At 55.9% G+C, this 14877-nt stretch overlaps 4 non-coding genes across 4 annotated transcripts; all 4 read left to right on the top strand.

The window, feature by feature from the left end:
• The first annotated feature begins 3658 nt into the window (after nucleotides 1-3658).
• On the top strand, nucleotides 3659-3855 carry LOC135245395 (U2 spliceosomal RNA). The gene has a single exon (XR_010327221.1). It is a non-coding gene; the product is annotated as a U2 spliceosomal RNA (small nuclear RNA).
• A 386-nt stretch (nucleotides 3856-4241) lies between these two features.
• Nucleotides 4242-4358, top strand: LOC135245419 (U5 spliceosomal RNA). Its single transcript, XR_010327236.1, has one exon. It is a non-coding gene; the product is annotated as a U5 spliceosomal RNA (small nuclear RNA).
• A 5601-nt stretch (nucleotides 4359-9959) lies between these two features.
• LOC135245400 (U2 spliceosomal RNA) lies at nucleotides 9960-10142 on the top strand. Its single transcript, XR_010327223.1, has one exon. It is a non-coding gene; the product is annotated as a U2 spliceosomal RNA (small nuclear RNA).
• A 380-nt stretch (nucleotides 10143-10522) lies between these two features.
• On the top strand, nucleotides 10523-10639 carry LOC135245418 (U5 spliceosomal RNA). Its single transcript, XR_010327235.1, has one exon. It is a non-coding gene; the product is annotated as a U5 spliceosomal RNA (small nuclear RNA).
• Nucleotides 10640-14877: the final 4238 nt, after the last annotated feature.

The raw sequence follows: 14877 nt of genomic DNA, 5'->3' as shown, positions 1-14877 counted from the left end.
ATAAAATGGAGTTAAATATTATTTCCCTAAATGCACGTGGGATGAGAAACCCTGTGAAAAGGAAGGCATTGTTTTCTTCATTAGCAGCAACACGGGGGGAGATTTTTCTGTTGCAGGAGGTGCACTTAAGGGATGAAAAGGATGTGGCACTGTTTTCACGGGAATGGGTGTGGGGGCCATCTTTATGGTCGATAGGGAATGTCCACGCAGATGGGGTGGGAATTTTGTTCAGGGGTCACAGTTTTGAGGTGCGGGAGGCTGTGTCGGTCATCGCGGGCAGGGTGATGTACGCAGACATAAATTACCACTCGGTCAGACTACGCGTCTTGAATGTGTATGGGCCCACGCAAAGTGGGCAGAGGCTGGAGGTGTTCAAGGAGCTCACGGCCTGCCTGGCCACCTCCAGACGGATTGTCCTGGGAGGGGATTTCAATGTGTCTCTGGATGGGGCGGGTGCGGGCTCTGCGGGGACGGACTACTCAGCGAGGGCTCTGGCTGAGCTGGTCAGGGACTTCTCTCTAGTAGATGCCTACCGGGCGGCACATCCGGGAGCTCCTGGCTTCACCTGGCGGAATTCCAGGGGAGCTGCGAGCCGCCTGGATTACATTTTTGTGGGGGAAGAACTGGGGGGCATAACATGCACGCTGCTGCCGTCATGGGCTTCGGACCATGACATGCTGCGCGTATCAGTACAGGTGGAGGGTACAAAGCGGGGGCCGGGGTTTTGGAAGCTCAATGTAACACTACTAAGCTCTAAGCCCTTTAGAGCTGCTTTTGTGGAGTTTTACAGGGCTGTGCAGGCACTGCGGCTCCTCTACCCCACGGTGGTAGAGTGGTGGGAGGCAGCCAAAGTGCGTTTTGGGCAGTTCTGCCGCAATTTCAGCATCAAGCAGCGGCGGAGAGAGCGTGCAGAGATCAAAAGGTGGCTCGAGACGCTGGCGTACCTGCACGCACAGATCAACAACGGAAGGGCGGTGAGGTGGGAGGCCTATGAGGGGGTGAAGGAGCGGGTCAGGAGCCTTCTGGAGGACAGGGCTAAGGCTTTGGCGTTCCAGGCACGGCTGAGAGAGATGGAGGAGGGGGAGAAGCCCACCTCCTTTTTCTTTCAGGCCGCAAGGGCGCGGAAAAACGCCGCTACCATTTCTGGTCTGAAGGGGGAAGGGGGGCTGGTAACAGGCATCCCGGAGATGCTGGATACTGCTGAGGAGTTCTACTCTGACCTTTTCAGCAGGAGAGAGTGTGACCCGGAGGTGCAGGAATCGCTCCTTGACTGCGTGGCAGCCCGGTTAAGAGAGGAGGAGGTGCAGACCTTGGAGGCAGAACTCAGCCTTGACGAGGTAACAACAGCACTGCGCTCATTGAGGGACGGGCAGGCCCCGGGGCACGATGGGCTCCCAAAGGAGTTCTATGTTGCCTTCTGGGACCTAATAGGGCCTGACCTCTTGGAGGTGTTTCAGGCTCTTCTGGAGGGGGGGGGCCTGTCGGCCTCCATGAGGAAGGGGGTGCTGGCGCTATTGTTCAAAGGGGGAGATAGGGCGGAGCTTAAAAACTGGCGCCCTCTCACCTTGCTGACGGTAGACTACAAGGTGTTAGCTAAAGTAGCCACCTGCCGCCTGAAGCAGGTGATGAGCAGCCTGGTTAGCCCCGATCAGACCTGTGGCGTGCCCGGGCGTTCCTGCAGCTGGAACTTGGTTCTGCTGCGGGACGTCATAGATTGGGTGCGCGACCGAGGCCTTCCCTTAGCCCTGGTCAGCATTGACCAGGAGAAGGCTTTCGATCGCGTCCAGCATGCTTTCTTGTTCCGGGTCTTAGAGCGCATGGGCTTCGGTCCCCGGTTTATGGCCTGGCTGCGCACGCTATATAGGGGGGTCTATAGCTGCGTGAGGATCAACGGGTTCCTGAGCGGGGCCGTGGAGCAGGCTGGGGGAGTGCGGCAGGGGTGCCCGCTCTCCCCGCTGCTCTACGCACTGTTCATGGAGCCCTTTGCAGAGCTAGTGCGTAGGGACCCAGGTATCGACGGGGTGAGGATCCCAGGGGCAGCTGGGGAGAATTTAAAAATCCAGCAGTACGCCGACGATACAACAATATTCGTGGCTTCCTCTCGGTCGCTGGCAAGGGTGCGGGTGCTGGTGGACAAATTTGCAGCGGGGACGGGTTCAAAAGTGAACCTGGCAAAGTCCTCCGTTTTGTTCTGCGGGCAGTGGAGAGAGGAGCCGGGGGACTGTGGGGGTTTTGATAGGAGCGAGGGGGGGCTGAAAGTGTTGGGTGTCAGATTCTTTCCCCAGGGGAGCGCAGAGCAGAACTGGGAAGCGCGCTTGGCCCTGGTGAGATCGCGGCTGCGGATGTGGGCACGCAGGCGGCTGTCACTGACTGGGAGGGTGGTAGTAGTGAAGGCTGTCCTGCTCCCACTCCTCCTGCATTTAGCCTATGTGTTCCCGGTTCCAGCGAGGACGAAGTTGGCACTGACCAGGGCCATGTTCCATTTTCTCTGGGGAACTAGGTATGAATATGTGCGCCGCGAAATAATGTACCTGCCGGTAGCTAAAGGGGGGCGGGGTGTGCCAAGGGTCCCCCTGAAGCTTGACACTTTATATGCCTGCTTTGCATGCAACATCTTTTTAACCAAAGTCCCGCACAAATGCTTTTATTTTGCACGGCTGTTTCTGGCCAATGCCTTGCGACATCTGGTGCCGCTAACTCACGTGGCTCCGCGCGCAGACATCCTGTCCCCCGCCTATCAGGCCGTGGTGCGCTTTCTGAGGCAGGCCTCGGCGCACATAGGGGGGGACAGGCTATTACAGCACAGGCAGATATACAACAGCCTGGCTCATATGCAAGTAATTGCCCCACAGGGGGTGCCGCCCAATATGGACTGGGCTGGGGTGAGTGGGGGGAGGACACCAGGAGTGGTGCGGGACCTTCACTGGCTCTGCGCCCTGAACAGGTTAGCGGTGCGGGAGGTGCTGCATAGACACGGGTGCAGTGCCAGTCCACTCTGTCCTAGGGGCTGTGGTTTTTCGGAATCCGTCCCTCACGCGTTCTGGGAGTGCCGGTTTGCGGTGCTCTATTGGGGGCTGGTTCAGGGCCTCCTCAGGAGGATTGGCCCCACTTTCAGTTTGAGCAGGGCTGGGGTCCTGTTCAAGAAGGGAGTGGGAGTTTTGGGGGCTGTGGCCCAGGGGGCGGTGTGGGACGTCATGGGCTATGCCAAGTGGGTCCTGTGGGAGGACAGAATGGCGGTAGTGGGGACAAGGGTAAGGGCGCTAAGTCCCAGCCAGCTCTTCCACAGGTTCTGTGGGAGGGTGGCAGAACGGATAAGGGTGGATGGGGCGGTGCGCGAGTGGGACTGGGTACAGGGATACTGGGGAGGGTTAGAAGGGGTGTTTCCACTCTAAATGGTGTGCACTGGTGAATAGTTCCTTAAGTATATTAATTTGTTTTGTGTGTAATTTGGTTTGGGGTGTTACGATACGTTCTGAGTGTACTGGGTAACTGGTACGGTTTAATAGTGTACAGTATGAGAGGTATGTGTTGTATGCGTAGGGTGTGCAACATGTATGTAAGGCGGAAGTAGTGAGTGGGCAATGTGGATGGGGTATGGAGGCTATGTGTATGTGTCATGAGTATGTTGATGTAATGTGGAATGTATGTAATTATGTGAAGTGTTTTAATAAAAAATAAAAAAATAAAAAAAAATTAAAAAAATCTGTTCTTATCAGTTTAATATCTGATACGTCCCCTATCTGGGGACTACATATTAAACGGATTTTTGAGACTGGGAGTCGGAGAAGGAGCTTGCTCCGTCCGCTCCACGCATCGACCCGGTATTGCAGTACGTCCGGGAACGGTGCGCCTCTATTTTCGGGTGCAAAGGAAATGCTTCTGCTTCTGCTTCTGCTTCTGCATGGAGTAGACAAGCAACTGAGTCCTTGTGGGGGTTTTTTTAATTTTTTTAAATGAAATAAAAGAAATAGTTTTATCGTGTGTGTGTGTGTCGTTCTTTCTTTCTATCTATCTATCTATCTATCATTCTCCGTCAGCTAGCTGGGTGAGTGAAGTTGGTTAAGTAAGTCAGCTAGCGAGCCGGTTTGCAGCGGTCCATGGCTCGCTTGCGCCCTCTGCCAGTCGGGCGGTTATAGCGTCTCCTCTCCCTCTTCCGCGGATAACGCGCGGGGGGACAACTCCGGGCCTGCGGCTCCGGGCCGGGAGGGCCTACGGCGGCTGGTGCCGGCGAGAGGCCACGTGTGCTCGGGTTTCTCTTCATCACGCACAAATCTTTCGCCTTTTACTAAAGATTTCCGTGGAGAGGAACACTCCTGAGTTTGTGCTATTTTTGGATGCTCCGTCCGCCGGACGGGGCGACTTTTCTGTTCTTAAGAGAGCTTGTTGATGACTTGTTGCCATGTGTCCCTGGTTTGTGACTTGTCAGGTACATGTGTTATAGAGTGTGGACTGTCTCCTTGCTTGCTTAGCTAGGCAATTACATAGCTGTTCCGCGAGTGCTCGTGCAATTAAACGGCGATAAGAGCCTTCAGCACGTAGGTAGCTACCGTGGCAGAGGACGTGGGGCTTTGTGGGTGGAGCTGAGGTGACGGCCAGAGGTCCCGGGGGAAGCGTCGAGGGGGCCCCGGACCAATGGCGAGCGGGGACCGGGTCCGGCCGGACCCCGCGATCGGATTCCCGGCCCCCTGGGCGGCGGCGGCCAGCTGTGGCCAATTTTCAGGCCATCGCTTCTCGGCCTTTTGGCTACGATTTATTTCGAAGAAGGCGATGACGACGCAGGAGGGTGGATTGCCGGCCTACTGGGTGCGGCTGAAGAACACTATACGGTTCGAAGCAGAGGAGGGATCGGAAAAACGTAAGTGCTTTAATTTGGAATTTTTTGTTAAAAAGGTGTTAAAAGAATTGTTACATGTGGAGGCAGGAACTGTTTTTTGTCTGCAAGACTTTGGGAATAGGGGTTTTTATGATGTGACCCTGTATTCTGAGGCTGCCTGCTACAATTTGCACAACAATTACAAGGCAATTAAAGACGCACCTGATATGGAAGGGATAAGGGTGGAGTTATTGTTTGCGAAGGCACTGAGACCGTTAACTGTGCACATGTACAATCCGTTTGTGCCGAAAGAAGATGTGCTCTGTTTTTTGAAGAAATACTGCTCTGAGGTGCGGGATGGCACCAAAGTTAAGGATAAGTTTGGGTTCTGGAACGGCAAACGCCGCTTTATGGTGCGGTTCAAACAAGATCCCAAGAGTGTGGGAGGGTTCTCGCACCCTCCTGGTTCCTTCGCCATTGGCCCCGACAGGGGGTACCTCGTCTACCCAGGACAGCCCCTGTTTTGCCGCAGGTGCGGCTCATTTGGGCACATAAAGGAGGTGTGCTCAACAAACAGGTGTAGGCACTGTTTGTCTCCGGAGCACGAGACAAAGGACTGCGTGGCGCCAAAATCATGCACGTTGTGTGGAAGCACTGAACATTTGTTCCGGGCATGTCCGGAAAGGAGGGCGTCCTATGCTGCTTCAGTGCAGGCAGATAAGGCAACGAGGGGGAGGAAGCCTGAGGCGGGAAAGGAAATAGCTGGGCCGGCTTCATGCGCAGGTCTGGTGGAGGGCCGGGCGGGGCCGGCTCAGGGGGCGGAGCCTGTACTGGGGGCGGAGCTAGTGCCGGACCTGGTTTTGAAGGACTCCGAAATAGGAGCTTTAAAGCAAAGGCCAGGGCCTGGTGGGGACGGGGTGGCGTCGCCAGATCCTGCCGGACAAGCAGATTCTGTAGCAGAGGAGGTCTCTGGAGCAGGGGGCACAGGAGGAGCGGGAGTCCCTTCAGCGGGAGGTGGAGGGGCGTCGGAGTCTGGGCCTAGCGGAGTGGGGGATTTTGGCAGGGGTTTGGGGATGGTGGGGTTGTTTGGGCCCGGAGCACCCGTGGCCACTGGTTTGGAGGCGTGCCTGAGGCGGCGGACAGTTGTGGGGGAGATGTCTTCCCCGGCTCTCTTCTCCCCTGGAGAGGAGAGTGTGCAGGAGGGGGACTCATTCCCGACGGGGGAGGAAGCGGCGCTGCTGACCTCGGCGGACTTGCAAACTCCAGCATCGTGGGGGGACAGCCCCTTTCCGGGGGAAGGATTGGTGACAGGCTGGACGGAGGTCCCGACAAGGAAGAGGTCCATGACGGGAGACCGGACCCCCCCAAAGGGGCTAAAGGTACTGCCACAGGTGGAACTGTCAAAACGCTATGTGGCGCTGGAAGGGTCTGGTGTGGGAGAAGGCAGGGAGGGGGAGATGGATATGGAGGTGAGCTCCCCCTCAGCCCTTTTGGAAGGATGGGATGTCGAGGGGTTGGTGGAGGCTATGGGGATGTCTCAGGAGGGGGGGGAGGAGAAAGGTGGAGGGGAGGATGAAAAGGCATAAAGGTGATGGGTGTGCGCTGTTTTTGTATAATTGTCACAATGGAGTTAACACTGGTCACAGTGAATGTGCGGGGGATGAGGGACCCGACTAAGAGAGCGGCAGTGTTCGCATCCCTGCGGGCAATGCGGGGGGACATCTTCCTCCTTCAGGAGGTTCATTTGAAGGATGAGGGAGATGTGGTCGGGTTTACTCGGGAATGGGGGTGCGGACCATCGGGTTGGTCGGTGGGGAACGTCCACGCAGATGGTGTGGGAGTTTTATTTAGGGGTCACTCCTTCGTGATGGAGGAGGTGGTGGGTGTAGTGGCGGGGAGGGTGATTTTGGTGGATTTTAGCTTGCAATCAACAAAATTTAGGCTCATTAACATGTACGGGCCGGCAAAAAAAGGGGAGAGGTTAGAGGTATTCAGGATGCTGCCTGGGCTCCTGACTACAACTAGATCCACAATCTTTGGGGGGGATTTCAACACGTCCTTGGACCGGGTGGCTGGTGCTGGTGCTCAGGGCGGGGGTGCTGGGACTGTGGACTATTCCACCAGGGCGCTGGCTGAGGTCGTGGCTGATTTTGGTCTGGCTGATGCATATTGGGAGATGAACCCAGGAGGGGATGGCATAACATGGCGAAACTCCAGAGGGGCAGCTAGTCGCTTAGACTACTTTTTTGTAAGGCAGTTAGGGCGCTGCGGCCTTTTTACAACACTGTGGGGGAGTGGTGGGATGCCGCAAAGATTAGGATTGGGGTGTTTTGTAGGAGGTTCGCCAGCACAGTGAGGAGGAGAGAGAGGGCAGAGGTGCACAAATGGGAATGCTCACTGGCCTATCTTCATGGCCGGCTAAATGCTGGAGGTGATGTGGAGCTGGCGGCATATGAAGGTATTAAATACCGGTTGAGGGAGTTGCTAGAAAAGAGGGCCAGGACGGTTGCCTTTCAGGCCAGAGTTAAAGAAATGGAGGAGGGGGAAAAACCCTCGTCGTACTTTTTCCAGGCCATGAAGGCTAGGCGCAACGCCGCAGCAATCAAGGGACTGAAGGGAGATAAGGGGGTGGTCACTGATATACAACTGATGCTGAGGGCGGCGGAGGCCTATTACGCAGACCTTTTTAGTGTAAGGGCGTGTGAGTTGGAGGCCCAGGAGGCCTGTCTAAAGGTCATAACCAGAAGATTGGGTGAGGAGGAGGTTAGGGAGCTTGACTCTCCGTTGACTGTGGAGGAGGTATGGGAGGCCGTGCGGACAATGAAAGAGGGGCGAGCCTCTGGGTCAGACGGGCTCCCAGTGGAGTTCTATAAGGCCTTCTGGGACGTGGTGGGGGCAGACCTGGTAGAGGTTTATAGAGCTTCATTGGAAATGGGGGTAATGTCAGATTCAATGAGGAAGGGCGTGGTTGTGCTTTTGCATAAGGCGGGAGATAAAACGGACCTGAAAAATTGGCGGCCTCTAACTCTTTTAAACAGTGACTATAAAGTAATTGCGAAAGCGCGGTCTATGAGGGTGAAAAAGGTGATGAGCTCCTTAGTAAGTGGGGATCAGACCTGTGGAGTTCCTGAGCGATCCCTCACCTGGAATTTAGTGCTGGTGCGGGATGTGCTGGACTGGGTCAAGGAGAGAAACCTGCCGTTAGCCTTGGTTAGTGTGGACCAGGAGAAGGCCTTTGACCGGGTCCAGCATCGCTTCCTCCTCCGGGTGTTAGAGAGGATGGGATTTGGCAGGGTGTTCTGTGGGTGGCTGCGCACATTGTATAATCGTGTGTACAGTTGCATACGGATAAATGGGCATCTCAGCAGGGCGGTGATGCAGGCCGGGGGGGTGCGGCAGGGGTGCCCCTTGTCACCGCTGCTCTATGTATTGGTTATAGAGCCGTTTGGGGAACTAGTAAGGCAGGACGCAGGGGTGGATGGGGTGCTGATTCCCGGGGCTGCGGGGGAGAGGCTCAAGATACAGCAGTATGCTGACGACACAACGGTCTTTGTATCTTCACAGGCATCGTTGAGGCGGGTACGGGCCCTGACTGAAGTATACACATCGGGCACGGGGGCAAAGGTGAATTGGGAGAAGTCATCGGTTTTTTATGGCGGTAAATGGAGAGAGGGCACAGGTGATGGTGGTGGGTTTGCACAATGTGAGGAGGGCATGAAAATACTGGGGGTGAAATTCTTTGCTGAACGCAGTGCAGAGAGAAATTGGGAGGCGAAGTTGGCCATGGTGCGCATGTGCCTGGGGAGGTGGGCGCAGCGCAAATTGTCGCTATCGGCTAGGGTGATGGCAGTCAAGGCAGCTCTGCTGCCGCTAGTCTTGCACTTGGGGTACGTGTTCCCGGCTCCGGCGAGGGTAAGGCTGGCTCTCACCAGGGCTGTGTTTAAGTTCCTGTGGGGAGGGACATATGAATATGTGAGCCGGGAGCTGATGTACATGCCGGTGGCGAAAGGGGGGCGGGATGTCATTAGACTACCGTTGAAGTTGGAAGTGATGTACAGCAGCATGGCTTGCAAGTGCCTGCTCGAGAAGGTGCCGCACAAGTGCTTTTATTTTGTGCGGCTGTACCTAGCGTTTGGGCTGCGGCGGCTAACTCCATTATCACATGTGGTGCCCAGGGCAGAACAGATGACCCCGGCGTACAAGGCGGTGGTGCTAGCACTGAGGAGGGATCCAGATTTGGTGGTGAAGGAGGTGGTGCTGAACCACCGGGAGTGGTATAAAGCTGTGGTGGCGCGTCAGGCTGTGGCCCCAAGCAAGGTACCTCTGGGGATAGACTGGGGCAGGGTGAGCAGCGGAAGGGCTCCGGGTGGGGTAAAGGACATCCATTGGAGGTGTGCATTAGGGAGACTGCCGGTGAGAGAGGTGCTCCACAGGCACGGGTGTTCCCAGAGCTCGCTCTGCCCCAGGGGGTGCGGGGGTATCGAGACAGTGTGGCACGCCTTTTGCGCTTGTGCCTTCGCCAGGGCTTTTTGGGGACTGGTGCAGAGGCAATTGCAGTGGGCTGGGTTGGGTTGGAAGGGAGGGGGAGAGGAGCTCCTCTACAGGAAAAATATGGAGGGTTTGGGCTCGGCCAAGGCACAGTTGGTGTGGGATGTGGTGGGGTACGGGAAGTTGGTGTTGTGGGAGGACAGGAGGGAGGTAGAGAGGAGGCTGGTGAGGGTGATGACGCCTCTCCAGCTGTTTTACAAGTTCCAGGGGAGGGTTGCAGAAAGAATAAGGGCAGATGGGGTAGTGAGGGGTTGGGAGTGGGTGCAGGAGAAATGGGGAGGGTTAGAGCGGGTTTTTGTGTAGACCACGGGAACGTCTATGTATGGGGAAAAAGAAATGTAAAAGGGAAGGAAAACGGGTAATACGTGAAATGGAAATTAAAAGGGAAGGTGGTAAAGAATAAAGTACAAATGTATGTAATGTACAATGTATATACTTGGGATGGAATGGTTGTGTGTACTTTTGTGTTTTGTGTAGACGATGATGTGGTTTAGCTCCGTTCAACGTGAAGTGGCTCTGAGATCAAATCTGATTTCGTCACTTAGCTTGATGATCGGGTAGGCTTGCAGTTGTGAGCTTAACGGATGGAGATACGAGCTGAGTTTTTGTAAAAAAAAAAAAAAAAAAATCTGTTCTTATCAGTTTAATATCTGATACGTCCCCTATCTGGGGACTACATATTAAACAGATTTTTGAGACTGGGAGTCGGAGAAGGAGTTTGCTCCGTCCGCTCCACGCATCGACCCGGTATTGCAGTACGTCCGGGAACGGTGCGCCTCTATTTTTGGGTGCAAAGGAAATGCTTCTGCTTCTGCTTCTGCTTCTGCGTGGACAAGCAACTGAGGGTTTTTTTTTTTTTTTAAATGAAATAAAAGAAATAGTTTTATCGTGTGTGTGTGTCGTTCTTTCTTTCTATCTATCTATCTATCTATCTATCATTCTCCGTCAGCTAGCTGGGTGAGTGAAGTTGGTTAAGTAAGTCAGCTAGCGAGCCGGTTTGCAGCGGTCCGTGGCTCGCTTGCGCCCTCTGCCAGTCGGGCGGTTATAGCGTCTCCTCTCCCTCTTCCGCGGATAACGCGCGGGGGCGCCGGCGGACAACTCCGGGCCTGCGGCTCCGGGCCGGGAGGGCCTACGGCGGCTGGTGCCGGCGAGAGGCCACGTGTGCTCGGGTTTCTCTTCATCACGCACAAATCTTTCGCCTTTTACTAAAGATTTCCGTGGAGAGGAACACTCCTGAGTTTGTGCTATTTTTGGATGCTCCGTCCGCCGGACGGGGCGACTTTTCTGTTCTTAAGAGAGCTTGTTGATGACTTGTTGCCATGTGTCCCTGGTTTGTGACTTGTCAGGTACATGTGTTATAGAGTGTGGACTGTCTCCTTGCTTGCTTAGCTAGGCAATTACATAGCTGTTCCGCGAGTGCTCGTGCAATTAAACGGCGATAAGAGCCTTCAGCACGTAGGTAGCTACCGTGGCAGAGGACGTGGGGCTTTGTGGGTGGAGCTGAGGTGACGGCCAGAGGTCCCGGGGGAAGCGTCGAGGGGGCCCCGGACCAATGGCGAGCGGGGACCGGGTCCGGCCGGACCCCGCGATCGGATTTCCGGCCCCCTGGGCGGCGGCGGCCAGCTGTGGCCAATTTTCAGGCCATCGCTTCTCGGCCTTTTGGCTAAGATCCAGGGATTGGAGATAGAGAAGGCGATGTCGACCTTCGAGGGAGGAGTGCCGGCCCATAGGGTGCGGCTGCGGAACACCGTTCGTTTTGTTGCAGAGGATGGATCGGATCGAAGAAAGGGGTTTGGTTTGGATTTCTTTGTTCAGGACGTGCTGAAGGATCTGCTGAAAGTGGAGGCAAGTGATGTTTTTTGTTTACAAGATTTTTCAAATAGAGGATTTTTTGATGTAACTCTTTATTCTGAAGCAGCTTGTTTTAAGTTATACAATCATTTTGTGAATTGCAAGGACGCGAAGCTGCTGCAGGGAATTCGCGTGGAGCTGCTTTATGCCAAAGCGCTGCGGCCTCTGACGGTTCATTTGTATAATCCGTTTGTTAGGGAGGAGGACATTTTAAGTTTTTTGTTAAAGTATTGTTCAGATGTCAAGGAGGGGGTCAAGCTCAAAGACCGGTACGGTTTTTGGAACGGCAAAAGGCGATACATGGTGCGCATCAAGGAAGACCCACAGAGTGTGGGAGGGCACGCGCACCCCCCTGGAGCTTTTGCCATCGGGCCTGACTGAGGTTACCTGTGGTATCCTGGGCAGCCGGTTTACTGCCGGAAATGCGGGTCCTTCGGGCATTTGAAAGAAGCCTGCACCACGGTGCGGTGCAGGCACCGCATGTCGGGGGAACACCAAACTAAAGATTGCGCAGCCCCAAAATCCTGCACGCTGTGTGGGAGCTCAGGGCACCTGTTTCGAGGGTGCCCCGACAGGAAGGCCTCATATGCGGCCATGTTCCAGCATGGAGGCAGTGATCGGGCAGGTGTGCGGAGGAATGCGGGGGAGGGAACCTCCGCAGTAACGAGGCAGGCCTTCGGACCGGCTGTGCCTTTGGATCTAGCTCCGGCCCCGGGCCCCGCTCAGGGTTTTGCTCAGATTCCCGCTCCTGCTCCGGGTCCGGCACAGGCCCCCGCGCCTACTCCGGTTCTGGTTCAGGCTCCAGTTCCAGCTCCTGCTTCTGCTCCGGGTCCAGCTCCGGTTCCAGTCCCGGCTCCGGCTTCTGCACCGGCCCCTGCTCCTGCCTCGGATCCGGCTCCTGTTCTGATTCCTGTTCCGGGTCTGACACTGGCCCCGGATACGGATCCGGATCCGGCTCCGGTTCAGTACTTGGTCTTGGTTCCGGCTCCGATCCCCGCTCCGGATCCGGCTCCGGCCCCAGTGTTGACTCCGGTCCCGGATCCGGGTTCGGTCCCTGCTCCGGCACAGGGTTTGCTTCCACCTGCAATCCCAAGCCAAGCATTACCTGGGTTGTCTCTGGCCTCGTCTTCTGTGGACGTGCAGTCACCGATGCTATGGGAGGACAGTCCCGCCCCAGAGGGGGGGGATGTAGCAGAATGGGCAAAGGTGGCTGTGCGGAAGCGCGCCCATTCAGGAGACCCAGAGGGGGTGAGAGAGCCAAAGGACGGTCCTGGCATCCCGCTGAAGAACCGGTTTGAGGTACTTGGGGGAGCAGCGGAGGGGGAGAAGTCCGTTTTGAACTATGAAATGGACATTGGGTCTCCGTCCAGTCTGCTGGAGGGCTGGGACGTGGAGGGATTGGTGGAGGCAATGGGGATGGGAGCGGGGGCAGAGGGGGGAGAGGGCCCCTTGGAACGGGGACCGGATTGAGCACAGGGGTGGTGGGTTCTGGGTCCAAATTTTTTGGTGAGTGTACTTTTGGTTATTCAATATGGAGGTGAGCATAACCACCTTAAATGTACAGGGTTTGAGGAACCCCATGAAGAGGGCTGCTTTATTTTCCTCACTGGCTGCAATGCGGGGGGAAATTTTCTTGCTGCAGGAGGTCCATTTGAAGGACGAGAAGGATGTGGCAGCCTTCTCAAAGGAGTGGGTGTGGGGGCCATCGGGGTGGTCAGTGGGCAATGTCCACTCGGATGGGCTAGGAATTTTATTCAAGGGGCACAATTTCGTCATAGAGGAAGTGGTGTGGGTGCACGCGGGCAGGGTGATGTATATAGACGTTAATTATAATTTTATAAAGTTTTGTGTTATAAATGTGTATGGCCCCACGCAATGTGGACAACGCCTGAGCATTTTTAAAGGGCTGACAGGGTGCCTGTCCACAACAAGGCAGATCCTGCTCGGCGGGGATTTTAATGTCTCTTTGGATGGGGTGGGGGACAGCTCGTGGGGGAGATTACTCCGCAAGGGCCCTGGCTGAGCAAGTGCGGGACTTCGCCCTGGTCGATACCTACCGGCTGGTACATCCTGGGGGGTCCGGAGTCACTTGGCGGAACTCCAGAGGGGCGGCAAGCCGCCTTGATTATGTGTTTGTGGGGAAAGAGCTGGCGGGCATTTCGTGCGCACTTCTCCCATCCTGGGCATCAGATCATGACATGCTGCAGGTTGCTTTCCGGGTGGACGGGACCAGGTGGGGCCCAGGGTTTTGGAAGCTGAACGTGTCCCTGCTCGACTCAATGGCTTTTAAAACCGCCTTCAAAAACTTTTATAAATCGGTGCAGAACCTACGGCCGTTCTACACTTCAATAATTGAGTGATAGGAGGCAGCCAAGGTGCGCCTCGGGCAGTTCTGCCGCAGCTTCAGCGTCAGGCAGCGGCGAAGAGAACGTGCGGAAATAAGAAGGTGGCTCGAGACGCTGGCGTACCTGCACGCGCAGCTAAACAACGGTAGGGTGGTGAGGTGGGAGACCTATGAGGGGGTGAAGGAGCGGGTTAGGAGCCTTCTGGAGGACAGGGCTAAGGCTCTGGCTTTCCAGGCACGGCTGAGAGAGATGGAGGAGGGGGAGAAGCCCACCTCCTTTTTCTTTCAGTCGGTGCGGGCGGCACGGAAAAGAAGGGTGGTGGAGGGTTTGAGGGAAGCAGGTGGGCAGATACGCACAGGGGCGGAGGAGATGGTGAGCATAGCCTCGAAATTTTATGCAGAACTGTTTAAGGAGCAGCCTGTGGATGGTGAGGCAAGCACGTTTTTTCTGAGTAGGGTGGCAGAGGGGGTGCCAGAGGGGGTGCGGGCAGCCCTGGAGCTCCCCATTAGTAAGGAGGAGCTCCGAGGGGCGCTAGGGGGCATGAAAGAAGGCAAGGTGCCGGGGTTGGATGGTCTCCCTAAGGAGTTCTACTCTGGGTTCTGGGATGTGCTGGGGGATGACCTGTTAGAGGTGGTGCAGGTGGTGTTTCGGCAGGGGGAGCTGGCACCGTCAATGAGGGAGGGGGTGGTGACCCTGTTACATAAAAAGGGAGATCCGGGGGATCTCCGCAACTGGCGTCCCATCACCCTCCTGTGCGTGGACTATAAGCTGCTGGCAAGAGCTCTGGCAGCACGGCTGGGTCTGGCCATGCCTCACCTTGTGAGGGAGGACCAGACATGCGGAGTGGAGGGGAGGTCCACAATTTTAAATTTACAGTTGGTACGGGATGTTTTGTTTTGGGTGGGGGATCGGGGCTTGCCTCTGGTGGTGGCTAGCCTCGATATGGAGAAAGCGTTTGATAGGGTGAATCACGGGTTTTTGTTTAGCGTTTTGACTCGGTGCGGGTTTGGTGGGGGTTTTTTAAAGTGGCTAGGGATAATGTACAGCGGTGTGGGAAGCAGGGTGAGCATAAACGGGCACTTGGGGGGTTTTTTGAGGCAGGAGGGGGGGGTCAGGCAGGGGTGCCCACTGTCACCCCTCCTGTACGCCCTATATGTGGAGCCACTGGGGGAGGCGATTAGACGGGAGGGGAAGATCAGGGGGATCTCAATCCCAGGGGAAGGAAGGGAAGCTCTCAAAGTGTCCATGTATGCTGACGATATGACCCTGTTTTTAGGGACAGAGAGGGGTCTGGAGGTGGCGTTGGGGTTGGTAGAGGAG

This window comes from Anguilla rostrata, chromosome 18, assembly GCF_018555375.3.
Source record: "Anguilla rostrata isolate EN2019 chromosome 18, ASM1855537v3, whole genome shotgun sequence".
Taxonomy (NCBI): domain Eukaryota; kingdom Metazoa; phylum Chordata; class Actinopteri; order Anguilliformes; family Anguillidae; genus Anguilla; species Anguilla rostrata.
Note: the sequence above shows the minus strand (reverse complement) of the source record. Positions and strands in the feature narration are given on the sequence as shown.